The sequence below is a fragment of the Bos javanicus genome, chromosome 9 (genome assembly GCF_032452875.1).
Source record: "Bos javanicus breed banteng chromosome 9, ARS-OSU_banteng_1.0, whole genome shotgun sequence".
In the NCBI taxonomy this organism is placed as follows: Eukaryota; Metazoa; Chordata; class Mammalia; order Artiodactyla; family Bovidae; genus Bos; species Bos javanicus.
The window spans coordinates 39,024,320-39,039,254 of record NC_083876.1 but is presented as its reverse complement, the minus strand read 5'-3'; the positions used below and the strand labels follow the sequence as shown (position 1 = coordinate 39,039,254).

The 14,935-nt window shown below is 39.3% G+C and overlaps 1 protein-coding gene across 8 annotated transcripts in view; it reads right to left on the bottom strand.

The window, feature by feature from the left end:
• Window positions 1–14,935, bottom strand: part of REV3L (REV3 like, DNA directed polymerase zeta catalytic subunit) — a 177,219-nt gene that overhangs the window by 118,260 nt on the left and 44,024 nt on the right. The window contains exon 1 of one of the 8 annotated variants that reach the window (XM_061428659.1): window positions 14,214–14,810. The exons of 6 other annotated variants lie outside the window; for them this stretch is intronic. The gene's annotated coding sequence lies outside the window, so the exon portion shown is untranslated. One more of the 8 variants, XM_061428660.1, reaches the window with a different exon arrangement.

Here is a 14,935-nt window from a genome sequence, read left to right as displayed (position 1 = left end):
AAAAACAGAAATGATCTATTCAGTAGGCAATGGACATCAAGTGCTTTACATGCATTTGTTTCTAAAACTTAGAACAACCTTGCAAGTGCCACAAAGGTTAACTTTAGTAAAATAACATACCTATTAGGTAACTGAATCAAGATTTAAAATCAGATCAACAAAATTTAAAACCAATGCTCTTTCCATTTAACCATTCTGGTTCAATTTTTTTTTTTTAATTAATAACTGGCTTCCTTAATTCTTAATTCCTCAGTTTTTATTTTGTTCTATTAACACCTGTTTCTTTATCTGACTCTCCCATCTGACTGCAAACTCTCTGGGACCTGATGCTGTGTTTCAATGATCATAAAACCCCCAGGATCCAACACAAAACATATGTGTTTAATAGACATTTATTAAATGAATGCAAGAGCTTCGAGCAAAACAGAATAGTTGCTTAAGGAGAAGGAATGGTGTGAAAGCCTAGAACATCTGAAAAAACATATCTGTGAAAACAGAGGGACTCAGATACAACTAAGGCACCACCACCCTGAAGGATCCTAAGTCCCACTCAAAGCTGTAGTCACTACATCAAAACAGATGCACCTCCGTCTAGCTCTACAGCAGCGAGAGATGGCTCAGTGCTTTACTTACCACCCCTTCTCAAGAAGAATCTCCTGAAGAGCAACCACAGCATAAGGAATTCTTGGCAGAGCTGTAACAGCTCTAATACAGAATAAGTGTCACAGAAACAAGAGAAAATAAGACTCAAAAGTTAAAACAAAGAGAAATGTGTAAAAATGAATGAGTCAATGTCTTTTTGGCAACAGTATGTCTTTTATTACTGCAAAATTTGTAGCTCTGCTGTAGCACTGCTTGATATTGACAAGATACAGACTTTTTATTTCCTTCCATTAGCTCTATCCCACACAAATGTGTGCGACCATATAGAGGAACAGCCCCTCAGATAAACTCGTCTGCCCTCACTCCCCTAAGGGTTAGACTCAGCTGTGAGGGAACACCCTAAAACCAGTGGTGTGAGCATTAGTGGCTTCTCCCTCATAGAAGCAGCCCAAGTAGCTGGTACTACAGACTCAGGTTTTTTCAACATCTCTTTAGTGGCCTAGTTAAGAGGAAGATTCTACTTCAGCCTCGAGGCATTTCTACTATACTCCAAAGACTTCCACACAAGATTCTCTTAATAATGTCTTTCTCAAATTAACAAAAGCTATGCTGCTTCAAAACCTTACTAAATGATTTGGGATTCTGGATATTAGCTATTTCCAGGTAACCTGGATCCAAAGAAAGAAAATATCCCTACTTTCTGAATGTTCCCTATTATTGTTATGTGAAACTGAATTAAAGCAACAAATTCAGTAGGAACAAGGACTTGTCATTGGGAGAATAAGCCTATGTAAACAGGTTTCAAAAAATTTTCCACTGAACTTGTCACGGCATAACTTCTCACTTTTAAAGATACTATAGCAAAACTTTGTGGAATTGGCTGTTTTCCAATTATGTGAGAAGGGATTTTATAACTCAGGTAGGTGCTTCTGTAACAGCCAGTGTTTGGTGCTCTAAATCTAATCTCTCACAGAACTTAAAACTTCACTAAACATTAAGCCCTCTGTATTCCAATATTTCTTTTATTGTTCTCTCACATTTTCTTCTATATTTTAAGAGCCTAGATTTGGGATCTGAATTAACTGTGCTTCTAAAATCGTGTTAGTCTATCTGTAACAAAATGACTTCTGGGTTTGTAGATCCATTTTCAATAATAGAAAGACTAACGTGTCATTCCTCTTATTTGGGGGTCTGAAAATTTTTTTTTCTGTTAAGTGGGATACAGTACATATTTTAGGTTTTATGGGCTACACTGTCTCTGCTATAACTATGGAACTCCTATTATCGTAGCCTGAAAGCAGTCACAGACAGTACTTAAATAAATGGCCATGGCTGTGTTGCAATAAAATTTCATTTACAACAGCGGACAAGCAGGATTTTGTCCATGGATAGTAATCCTTGCTCTGATTAGACTTCCCTGTCAACCAGAACAGGAAAATTTAACCGCCTCTTTTTTCCTTTTTTTCAAAACAAGCTGACTGGTAATCACAATCAAAACCATGCTGGCTTAAGAGTATCTTAGGAGACTGATTAAGAAAAGCTCATTTTGAAATTTGCAAACCCCATCTCCCAAATCTCAATCTATACAAAATTTTAAACGAAACTCTATAGAGCTATGAAACAAACAAACAAACAAAAAAAAACTTGTTTATGTGAACAGAAAAATTTGTATTTATGAAATTTCTCTTATTTTCTTCTTCATGAAACATCTCTTAAGTTTTATATTACGATCATTCAATGTTTCCCTCCAGTCTTTCTTTGCCTCCATCACTCCATCTTTCTTTTCCTAGCCCCACAAAAACCACAAAATGAACCAAACAAAACTCCTAATAGTCACAGTTTAAAAGCAAGTGTTATATCACTTATTCTCATGAAAAAAAGCAGTCTTAAGGATATACTCTTAGCCTTAGAAATATTTTCCAGGATTTATGCTAAGGAAAAAAGTTAAGAATAAGATTTAGATATTAAGATGTTAAGACAGTATAATAATTGTAAAAAATGAAGATAATAAACATCTTCAAATAGGAGATTAAGTAATTATGGTTTATATGTATCACAGAACATATCTATGGCTCTCATACCAAATCCTGCTTGCCACCTGTTTTTGTAAGTAAAATTTTATTGGAATACACCACACCCATTTGGAATGGTCTATTCCAAATATAGGAGGAGCTGAATAATTATGACAAAGACCTTCTAGCCCTTAAAGCTTCAAATATATACTATGTGGTATAAAGTTTGCTAGCCTCAGTAATAGATGGTATTGATGTATTTCCTAGCAAAGAGAGATGCTTATGATATATCTATTTCTGGTGATATTCAGATTTATTTCAATTGTGAAACTATATATATTAAATCAGATAATGGATGATTTCATTTTTTTTCTTGTTGCTTATAAATAGTTTCTAAATATTATACAATTTGTGTAAAAGACAGGCAGGAAGGAAGAAGTCACCTACTTCTCAATGACCCAGAAATTAAAAACAAAATAATATAAAAATAAGTATAATCACAAACTTTATTATGGGCATATATATATATAACTTCCTATTGAATAGTTTCTCTTCACTTTCTCCTTTCATTTCTAAATAATGCTTTGGGGTTTCATATATATATTCATGGCAATGTATTTTTAAACTAACGCATAAAGGACTTCATTTAGAATCACTGGCTTTAAGTTAGTAATGCTGCATTACTAGCAGAGCTATATCCTTCAAACACCAGATGTTTCAAAGGGCTGTTTTACTTATAACATTTGCTGAATATATCTTTGTATTCTCAGTGCTCAAGATGGTTGGTTCCATCATTCGTGTATGTAGGCATAAATTTGCTATTCATCAAATAATTTGTGGAAGCCAATTGTTAAGTGCTAGGCCACAGGCTGCTCATAACCACAGTCTCTGATCTCATGGACCTGGCATTCTACTTGGAGATAAAGATGAGTAAACAGGCAATTATAGTATGGTAATTCTATATCTAGAGGTATGTAATACAGTTTGTAAGAATACAGGAAGGTTTCCCTGACGAAGCAACAAAAAGCAAAGGAGAAAGAATAGTGTGGTATGTAACTGAAAGTGAATAGGAGCATGACATCGTCCAGAATCAGGAAAAAGGACGGAGCAAGAAATGCAACGAAGAGAAGGGCAAAGTGAGTGTGTGTGTGTGTGTGTGTGTGTGTGTGTGTGTGTGTGTACACGTACATGCGCGCGTGTGTAGACTCTGTGACTTCTGTGGATTTGCATTTTATAATTTCCTTGTGGACACACTGTGAAGAAGGTCGGGACAGAATGGGACTATAACGGGAAGATCTGTTTAGGAGTCTACGGGAGTACTTCAGGCAAGAGATGTCAGTAGAGATGAAGAAAATTGAGTTCAAGAAGATTTAGGGCACAGAACTGAAAAGTAACTGACTCTAATATATGGAGGAAGGGTAAAAGAGAAAGAATAAAAAACGACCCACATTTTTGGTTTAGGCAACTAGAAACTGAGAAAGAAATAAAAATTGATTTATATTTTGAACTTAAGAAATTTTATGTGTCTATAGAAATTCTAAAGATTTACATTAAGCACAATTAGATACAGATGTGGAATTTAAGACAAAGATCTGGGCTACAGAAGACAGACTTGAGAGTCTGAGCAACAATCAGGTAAGAGTGCTCAGGGGCAATAAGACAGACAATAGAAGGGGTGTAGGCCAGAAACTTGAGGAATACTAACATTTAAGGGAGAAATAGAGGATCTTGATTTATGTGGGATGTGAGAGAATCAGTCCCTGAAAAGAAAAGAGCAGTAACAGTCAGTGAATAATTGAGAACGTAAGTATGTTAGCAGGCTTCCAGGTGGCTCAGTGGTAAAGAATCATCCTGCCATGCAGGAGATGCAGGTTCAATCCCTGAGTCAGGAAGATCCCGTGGAGAAGGAAATGGCAACCCACTTCAGTATTCTTGCCTGGGAAATCCCATGGACAGAGCAGCCTGGTGGGCTACAGTCCATGGTGTCACAAAAGAGTCGGACACAACTTAGTGATTAAACAACAATAAAGTATGTTAGCCATGGAACCAGAGTTCCAAGGGTCCAGTAGAAACATATAAGAGAAAAACAAGCAAAGAGAAGCTGCATAAGAGACTGGAAACAGAATGCTAATAAAAATACATAGCAACGGGAAGAAGTACATTCAGAACGGCAGAGGAAGTAATTATTCAAGAAGATATATGCACCCCAATATTCACAGCAGCATTTTTTATAATTTCCAAGATATGGAAGTAACCTAAGTGTTCATCAGCAGATGCACGGATAAAGGAGCTGTGTACATATGTATATACACACACACACACACACACACCCCAGAATACTACTTCGCCACAAAAAAAGAATGAAATTTTGCCATATGTAACAACATGGATGGATTTGGACGGTATTATGCTAAGTGATACTTATGCTGTGCAGCGCTGGAGTGGTGAGCCGCTGAGAGGAGATACCCCACGTGCAAGGTCAGGAGCACTGGCCGTGAGGAGATACCCCACGTCCAAGGTAAGGAGCAGCGGCTGCACTTTCCTGGAGCAGCTGTGAAGAGATATCCCACCTCCAAGGTAAGAGAAACCCCAGTAAGACAGTAGGCACTGAGAGAGGGCATCAGAGGGCAGACAGACTGAAACCACAATCACAGACAACAGGCCAATCTGATCACATGGACCACGGCCTTGTCTAACTCAGTGAAACTAGGCCATGCCGTGTGGGGCCACCCAAGATGGACGGGTCATGGTGGAGAGACCTGACAGAATGTGGTCCCCTAGAGAAGGGAATGGCAAACCACTTCAGTATTCTTGCCTTGAGAACCCCAAGAACAGTATGAAAAGGCAAAATTATAGGATACTGAAAGAGGAACTCCCCAGGTCAGTAAGGGCCCAATATGCTACTGGAGATCAGTAGAGAAATAACTCCAGAAAGAATGAAGGGACGGAGCCAAAGCAAAAACAACACCCAGTTGTGGATGTGACTGATAACAGAAGTAACATCCAATGCTGTAAAGAGCAATACCGCATAGGAACCTGGAATGTTAGGTCCATGAAACAAGGCAAATTGGAAATGGTCAAACAGATGGCGGCAAGAGTGAACATCAACATTCTAGGAATCAGCGAACTAAAATGGACAGGAATGGGTGAATTTAACTCAGATGACCATTATATCTACTACTGTGGGCAGGAATCCCTTAGAAGAAATGGAGTAGCCATCATGGTCAACAAGAGTCCAAAATGCAGTACTTGGATGCAGTCTCAAAAGCGAGAGAATTATCTCTGTTCATTTCCAAGGCAAACCATTCAATATCAAGGTAATCCAAGTCTATTCTCTGACCAGTAACGCTGCAGAAGCTGAAGTTGGACAGTTCTAAGAAGATCTACAAGACCTTGTAGAACTAACACCCAAAAAAATGTTTTTCATTATAGGGGAAGTCCTTTACATTATACGGGACTGGAATGCAAAAGTAGGAAGTCAAGAAACACCTGGAGTAACAGGCAAATTTGGCCTTGGAGTACAAAATGAAGCAGGGCAAAGGCTAATAGAGTTTTGCCAAGAGAACACAGTGGTCATAGCAAACACCCTCTTCCAACTACACAAGAGAAGACTCTACACATGGACATCACCAGATGGCCAACACCAAAATCATATTGAGTATATTCTTTGCAGCCAAAGAAGCTCTATAAGGTCAGCACAAACAAGACCGGGAGCTGATTGTGGCTCAGATCATGAACTCCTTATTGCCAAATTCAGACTCAAATTGAAGAAAGTGGGCAAAACCACTAGACCATTCATGTATGACCTAAATCAAATCCCTTATGATTATACAGTGGAAGTGAGAAATAGATTTAAGGGACTAGATCTGATACACAGAGTGCCCGATGAACTATGGACGGAGGTTTGTGACACTGTACAGGAGACAGGGATCAAGACCATCCACGTGGAAAAGAAATGCAAAAAAGCAAAATGGCTGTCTGGGGAGGCCTTACAAATAGATGTGAAAAGAGAAGCAAAAAGCAGAGGAGAAAAGGAAAGATATAAGCATCTGAATGCAGAGTTCCAAAGAATAGCAAGGAGAGATAAGAAAGCGATCAATGCAAAGAAATAGAGAAAAACAACAGAATGGGAAAGACTAGAGATCTCTTCAAGAAAATTAGAGATACCAAGGGAACATTTCATGCAAAGATGGGCTCGATAAAGGACAGAAATGTTATGGACCTAACAGAAGCAGAAGATATTAAGAAGAGGAGGCAAGAATACACAGAAGAACTGTACAAAAAAGAGCTTCACGACCCAGATAATCACCTTGGTGTGACCACTCACCTAGAGCCAGACATCCTGGAATGTGAAGTCAAGTGGGCCTTAGGAAGCATCACTATGAACAAAGCTAGTGGAGGTGATGGAATTCTGATTGAGCTATTTCATATCCTAAAAGATGATGCTGTGAAAATGCTGCACTCAATATGTCAGCAAATTTGGAAAACTCAGCAGTGGCCACAGGACTGAAAAAGGTCAGTTTTCATTCCAATCCCAAAGAAAGGCAATGCCAAAGAATGCTCAAACTACTGCACAATTGCACTCATCTCACATGCTAGTAAAGTAATGCTCAAAATTCTCCAAGCCAGGCCTCAACAGTACGTGAACTGTGAACTTCCAGATGTTCAAGCTGGTTTTAGAAAAGGCAGAGGAACCAGAGATCAAATTGCCAACATCCACTGGACCATCAAAAAAGCAAGAGTTCCAGAAAAACATCTATTTCTGCTTTATTGACTATGCCAAAGCCTTTGTGTGGATCACAATAAACTGTGGAAAATTCTTCAAGAGATGGGAATACCAGACCACCTGACCTGCCTCTTGAGAAATCTGTATGCAGATCAAGAAGCAACAGTTAGAACTGGACCTGGAATAACAGACTGGTTCCAAATAGGAAAAGGAGTACGTCAAGGCTGTATATTGTCACCCTGCTTATTTAACTTCTATGCAGAGTACATCATGAGAAATGCTGAGCTGGAAGATGACAAGCTGGAATCAAGACTGCTGGGAGAAATATCAATAACTTCAGATATGCAGATGACACTACCCTTATGGCAGAAAGTGAAGAAGAACTAAAGAGCCTCTTGATGAAAGTCAAAGAGGAGAGTGAAAAAGTTGGCTTAAAGCTCAACATTCAGAAAACGAAGATCATGGCATCCGGTCCCATCACTTCATGGGAAATAGATGGGGAAACAGTGACTGACTTTATGTTTTTGGGCTCCAAAATCACTGCGGATGGTGACTGCAGGCATGAAATTAAAAGACGCTTACTCCTTGGAAGGAAAGTTATGACCAACCTGGACAGTATATTAAAAAGCAGAGACATTACTTTGCCAACAAAGGTCCGTCTAGTCAAGGCTATGGTTCTTCCAGTGGTCATGTATCAATGTGAGAGTTGGACTATAAAGAAAGCTGAGCGCCGAAGAATTGATGCTTTTGAACTGTGGTGTTGGAGAAGACTCTTGAGAGTCCCTTGGACTGCAAGGAGATCCAACCAATCCACCCTAAAGGAAATTAGTCCTGGTGTTCATTGGAAAGATTGATCTTGAAGCTGAAACTCCAATACTTTGGCCACCTGATGCGAAGAGCTGACTCATCTGAAAAGACCCTGATGCTGGGCAAGATTGAGGGCAGGAGGAAAAGGGGACGGCAGAGGATGAGATGGCTGGATGGCATCACCAACTCAATGGACAGAAGTTTGGGTAGATTCGGGAGTTGGTGATAGACAGGGAGGCCTGGCGTGCTGCAGTCCATTGGGTCTCATAGAGTCAGACATGACTGAGAGACTAAACTGAAACTGATGCTAAGTGAAATAAGTCAGAGAAACACATATATTGCATGATACATCACTTAAATGTGTAATCTAAAAAAATACAAAACTAGTGAATACAACAAAAAAGACTCACATTCATAGAGAACTAGTGGTTACCAGGAGGGAGATGGAAAGGAGGAAGGGCAATTTACGGGTAGAGGATTTAGAGGTACAAACTATTATGTATAAAATATGCTACAAGGATGTAATTTACAACACAGGGAATATAGCCAATATTTTATAACTATAAATGAAGTATCAGTTCAGTTCAGTTCAGTGGCTGTCGTGTCCGACTCTTTGCGACCCCATGAACTGCAGCACGCCAGGTCTCCCTGTCCATCACCAACTCCCGGAGTTCACTCAAACTCATGTCCATCGAGTTGGTGATGCCATCCAGCCATCTCATCCTCTGTCGTCCCCTTCTCCTCCTGCCCCCAATCCCTCCCAGAATCAGAGGCTTTTCCAATGAGTCAACTCTTCACACGAGGTGGCCAAAGTATTGGAGTTTCAGATTTAGCATCAGTCCTTCCAATGAACACCCAGGACTGATCTCCTTTAGAATAGACTGGTTGGATACCTTTAAAAATAATAAACCACTATATTGTACACCTGTAACATTTGATACTGTACATCAACTATACTTCAAGAAAAAATTTTTTTAAAGAATACAGATAAACACTGTCAAAATAAAACTTTTTTCTAGCACTCAGGAAATTAACTGAAGGATTGTGATAATCCAAGCTATGCTTACTCAAGAAACCTGTTATCTTAGCAAGAACAGCAAGCTTTGTAGGCTGTTAACTTGCCCTAATGCAATCTCTCATCTCCAGCTCCAGATAAGCCTTGAAAACCAAAATCTTGCTACTATGGTAGCTGTGAAACCCAAAAACCAAGCAGATACTGGAGAGCCAGAATACACTTGGATTCCTCCCCTCCCCAAGCACTAGAAAACTCTTTTAACTATTTCACCTGCATGGCAGCTTGCTAGAAAAACTGCATTCTTCAGGCTTTATTTGACAACTCAGAGCTCTCTCAATGTGTATAGTCCTATCTGCAGCGTATTTGTTGAAAATAGTCAATAGCAACTGTTTAACATTGCAGTTTCTGAAACAGATTTTACTAGTTGCAGCTAATAAAGAGGGTGACCAAAATACTTAAAAGGAAAAACTGAGGAGTGAAATATCCGTAAGGGGCTTTGAAAAACTCTGCAACCTCCCTGGGAATTTAGAAGGCTACGCACACATGTGGAGCTGTGTGAACTGCACAGAAGACCTAACAAGGCCCTAATAATTCACTTCTGGGTGACCTTGAAGCTTTGCCTACACACACAAAGCTACCCCCTCCACACACACACACACAAAGCCCCTCAGCAAAAGCTGAACAGAGACCTACTGGCTCAAAGCATTTAAAGAAATCTCTGGCCAATCAATAACTGACCACCAAGCTAGCTGAGCAGACTTCAAAAGAACAGAGACTGAACAGAATCAACCCAGGAAAGTCACTAAAGTAACAAATAACACCACCAACAACAGAGCAAAACAAATCCCGGAGGGTAGGAAGGACTATGGTTTTCTTAACTGTCACATTATTGAAAATATCTAGTTTCCAACAAAAAATTGTAAGACATACAAAGGAACAGGGAAGCATGACCCATACACAGGAAAAAAGTCAACAGAAACTGTCTCTGAAGAAGTCGAGATGTTGGTCTTATGGACAAAGACCTTAAATCAGCTATTAAAAATATTTCAAAGAACTAAAGGAAGTTATGTATAAAGAATTAATGGAAAGTTTGGGTCACATTTTATATTTTCTATATAAATTTATATATTTAATACATTTATATATAATAATTTTATATTTACATAAAAATATAATACATTTTATATTCTCTACTTAGAGTATAAAAATGAAGAGACAAATTATAAAAACAATCAAATAAAAAGCTGGCATTTCCATATGAAAATGATATTCCCATCCAATGCAATTAAAAAATACAAAAAGTATAATACACATTTGAGTTGAAAAGAGCAATAAAAGAAATGAAAAATTTACTAGAGAAGATAAAAAGTACATTTGAACTGGCAAAAGAATCACTGAACTTGCAGACAGTTGAGATTCTCCACACTTAGGAAAAAACTTGGGCTTCCCAGGTGGCACTCGTGGTACTGAACCTGCCTGCCAAGGCAGGAGACACAAAAAACATGGATTCGATCCCAGGGCCAGGAAGATCCCCTGGAGGAGGGCATGATAACCCACTCCAGTATTTTTGCCTGGAGAATCCCTTGGACAGAGGAGCCTGGTGGGCTACAGTCCATAGGGTTGCAAAGAGCTGAACACAACTTAAGCCACTAAGCGCATGCGTGCACGCGCGCACACACACACACACACACACACACACACACACACAGAAAAATGACAGAGAGCCTCAGAGATCTGTGGGACTACATCAGGTATGCCAACATATACATAATGTGAGTTTCCAAAGGAGAGGAGAGACAAAAAGGAGTGGAAAGAATATCTGAAAAAAATAATGACAAAAACTTCTCCAATTTGATGGAAAACATCAGTATGTGTATCTAAGAAGTTCAATAAACTTTAAGTTTAGGACAAAGCTGAAGAGATTCACACCTAGATGTTTCATAGCCAAACTGTTGAAAGACAGAAATCATGAAAGCAGCAAAAGGAAAACATTTCTTAGGTACAAAGTTTCCTGAACAAGTTTAATAGCTGACCTCTCATTAGAAACTGTGCAGGCCAGTGGGTAGGATGATATGGTCACAGTGATGAAAGAGAAAGACTGTCATCTAGCAGAAGTACCCTTCAAAAAATGAAGGAGAGCTAGGTGAGGTGGGAAAAAAGAAACTTAAGATATTCCTAGATAAAGGAAAACTGAAAGAATTCATCACTAGCAGACCTGCCCTGTAAGAAACACTAAAGAGTTATTTCATTTCAGGCTGAAACGAAAAAACAACAGACAGTAACTCAAATTCACACTAAGCAATAAAGGTAGCTATGTAAGTGAACACAAAAGATAATAAAAAATGTATATTTGTAACTCTTTTCTTCTGTCTCATTTAAAGGACAGGTGCATAAAATTATTATATGATTGTATTGATGGGGGCTTCCCTGGTGGTCCAGTGGTTAAGAATCTGCTTTACAATATAAGGAACACTGGTTCCATCCCAGGTCCAGGAAGATGCTACATGCCATGGAACAACTAAGCCTGTGCCACAACAACTAAGTCAATGCTCTGAAGCCCACACGCCCTAGAGCCTGTGCTCTGCAACAGAGAAGTCACCACAATGTAAAGCCCGCACACCACAACCAGAAAGTAGCCCCCACTCTCTGCAACTACAGAAAGCCTGCGAGCAGCAGCAACGACCCACCACAGCCCTCCAAAGTAAAATAAATAAATACATCTAAAAAATTATGTTGATGGGCTTGTAATGTATAAAGATATAATTTTTATAAATGGTTTTATACTAGAACTTTTTGTATATTAAAATTGAGATTAATCCAAACTAGACTGTTTTAAATTAAGATGTTAACTGTAATCCCTGTGGCAACCCCAAGCAAAGTAGCTTAAGTGTGTGTGTGTGTGTGTGTGTGGACAGATTCTTTACCGTCTGAGCCACCAGGGAATCCTAACTTACATACACACAAACGCATATATATACATACATACACATAAGAAACAACAGAATTAAAATAGTATACTAGAAAATAACTTTTCAGTATAAAATAAGGTAACTTTTTCAGCATAAAGGAAAAGTAGAGCAACATAAAAGCTTTCTGTTTCATACACAGAGAAAACAAAGAGCAAAACAGAAGATGTATTACGGTAACATAACCGTGTAGGTGGCCAAAGGACGCATTATATCTTGGCCTATAGTTCTCTGCTCAATGGGGAAGATCAATTTTCCCATATTTATATTCACCAGTACAACTTGGGGTACTGTGGACAAGTTACAGCAGCATCACAAGCCAAAGAAACTGGCGATTAGAATCCTCTGCCTCAGCCATGTCACAGACATGCCCAGTACACTTCCTTGAATATACTCTATAAGCAGAAGAATCACTGAGAAAATAGGAAAAAGACAGACATAACAAGTATTTTTTTGAAGGCAATGAAGTATGTGATTAGTATCTGGACAGAAAACACTAGTTGCATCTCATTTCGAAGTGTCAGTTCCACTTGCTAATTCAACTATGAATATCATCCTTGGGGCTTCCCAGGTAGTGCTAGTGGTCAAGAGCCCACCTGCCAGTGTAAGACACATAAGAGACACTGGTTCAATCCCTGGGTCAGGAAGATCCCCTGGAGGAGGGTATGGCAACCCACTCCAGTATTCTTGCCTAGAGAATCCCATGGATTGGGATTCTGGTGGGCTACAGTCCATGGGGTTGCAGAGAGTCAGACAGGGCTGAGTGACAAAGCACAGCACACAGCACATCCTTTACCTACAAATATGAGTTTAAACCTTGTTTCTTCACTTGTGTCCTCACCTATATAAATCTATTATGGCGCTTATGCTATACATATGTTTATACACACTGGAATCACATCATATATGTGTCTTATTTACTAGATAGAAAGGGATTAAGGGAGGATGGGAAGAGACACACATAGAGGAGACTAAGTGAATAATATGAGAACACAAATGATACCAGTGTGATCAGTCAACAAATTTATCCTCTAGCACTATGAGACATACAAATCTGTTGTTCCTTAGTCTCTCAGTTCCTATATGGCTCTAACTGCAGAAGCAGCTCTTATTGAGAGAGGTTAACTAAGTATGATCTTACTGTTTAAAAGATACAGTTAAGAGTTTTCGTAAAACATGGCCCTGATCGCAGACCAAGAGTTTCAACTAGAGCTCAACTGAGGAGATTGTGATGTTGGAAAACTAAGCTGTTGGACTTATAGAAAGATGTGTGGTGGATTTCATGCAATTTAAGAGCCTGTCAGAGAAATTCTGCCTGGTAGGTTTTAATCTCATACCCTTAGTTTCAGACCCTAACACCCTGTAAGATGCAGCATCACTGTCTCTATCTTCACACCTACAGTGTGAGCTCCTTGAACACACACATCATGTCTTTTTATTCTTCCTATTCTTAATGCCTAGCAGAGAGCCTGAAATACACGGGGTGTTTGATACATATTAGATTAGCGTGTGTGGTTTAATTTTAAAAATGTTTATTTTGATCTTTGCACCTGATTCCTTATACATAGTTCTTATAACATTTAGTATCTCCTGAGCATCCTGATAGCAGTATCTTTCATTACTCATAATGAACCCCTTTTGACCATACCTGAGTTTATGCTAATGAGAAGACTCTTGGGGGGGTTGCTAGACAGCTTCAAAATGGAGGCTGGTTACCCAGGAATCAACCGTATCATTAGAGTGTTGAAACTTTCAACTTCATCTTACCCATCTCATCTCCAGGTTAAATCACTGATGGCCAATGATTTAATCAGTCACGCTTTTTTAAGAAAACATCAATAAAAACTCTTGAACAATGAGGCTTTGGGAAGTTTCCTAATTGGTGGTGCATGCCAACTCCATGGAGATAGAGGCACCCGAGTTCAGGAGCCTTCTGAAACGTGCCCTATGTATCTTTTCATCAGGCTACTCATTTGTATCCTTTTGAATAAACCACTTTACTAGCATGTGAGATGAGTGCAATTGTGCAGTAGTTTGAGCATTCTTTGGCATTGCCTTTCTTTGGGATTGGAATGAAAACTGACCTTTTCCAGTCTTGTGGCCACTGCTGAGTTTTCCAAATTTGCTGGCATATTGAGTGCAGCACTTTCACAGCATCATCTTTCAGGATTTGGAATAGCTCAACTGGAATTCTATCACCTCCACTAGCTTTGTTCGTAGTGATGCTTTCTAAGGCCCACTTGACATCACATTCCAGGATGTCTGGCTCTAGGTCAGTGATCACATCATCGTGATTATCTGGCTCGTGAAGATCTTTTTTGTACAGTTCTTCTGTGTATTCTTGCCATCTCTTCTTAATATCTTCTGCTTCTGTTAGGTCCATACCATTTCTGTCCTTTTTATCGAGCCCATCTTTGCATGAAATGTTCCTTTGGTAAAGACACTTACTCCTTGGAAGGAAAGTTATGACCAACGCAGACAGCATATTCAAAAGCAGAGACATTATTACTTTGCCAACAAAGGTTCGTCTAGTCAAGGCTATGGTTTTTCCTGTGGTCATGTATGGATGTGAGAGTTGGACTCTGAAGAAGGCTGAGTGCCGAAGAATTGATGCTTTTGAACTGTGGTATTGGAGAAGACTCTTGAGAGTCCCTTGGACTGCAAGGAGATCCAACCAGTCCATTCTGAAGGAGATCGGCCCTGGGATTTCTTTGTAAGGAATGATGTTAAAGCTGAAACTCCAGTACTTTGGCCACCTCATGCGAAGAGTTGACTCATTGGAAAAGACTGATGCTGGGAGGGATTG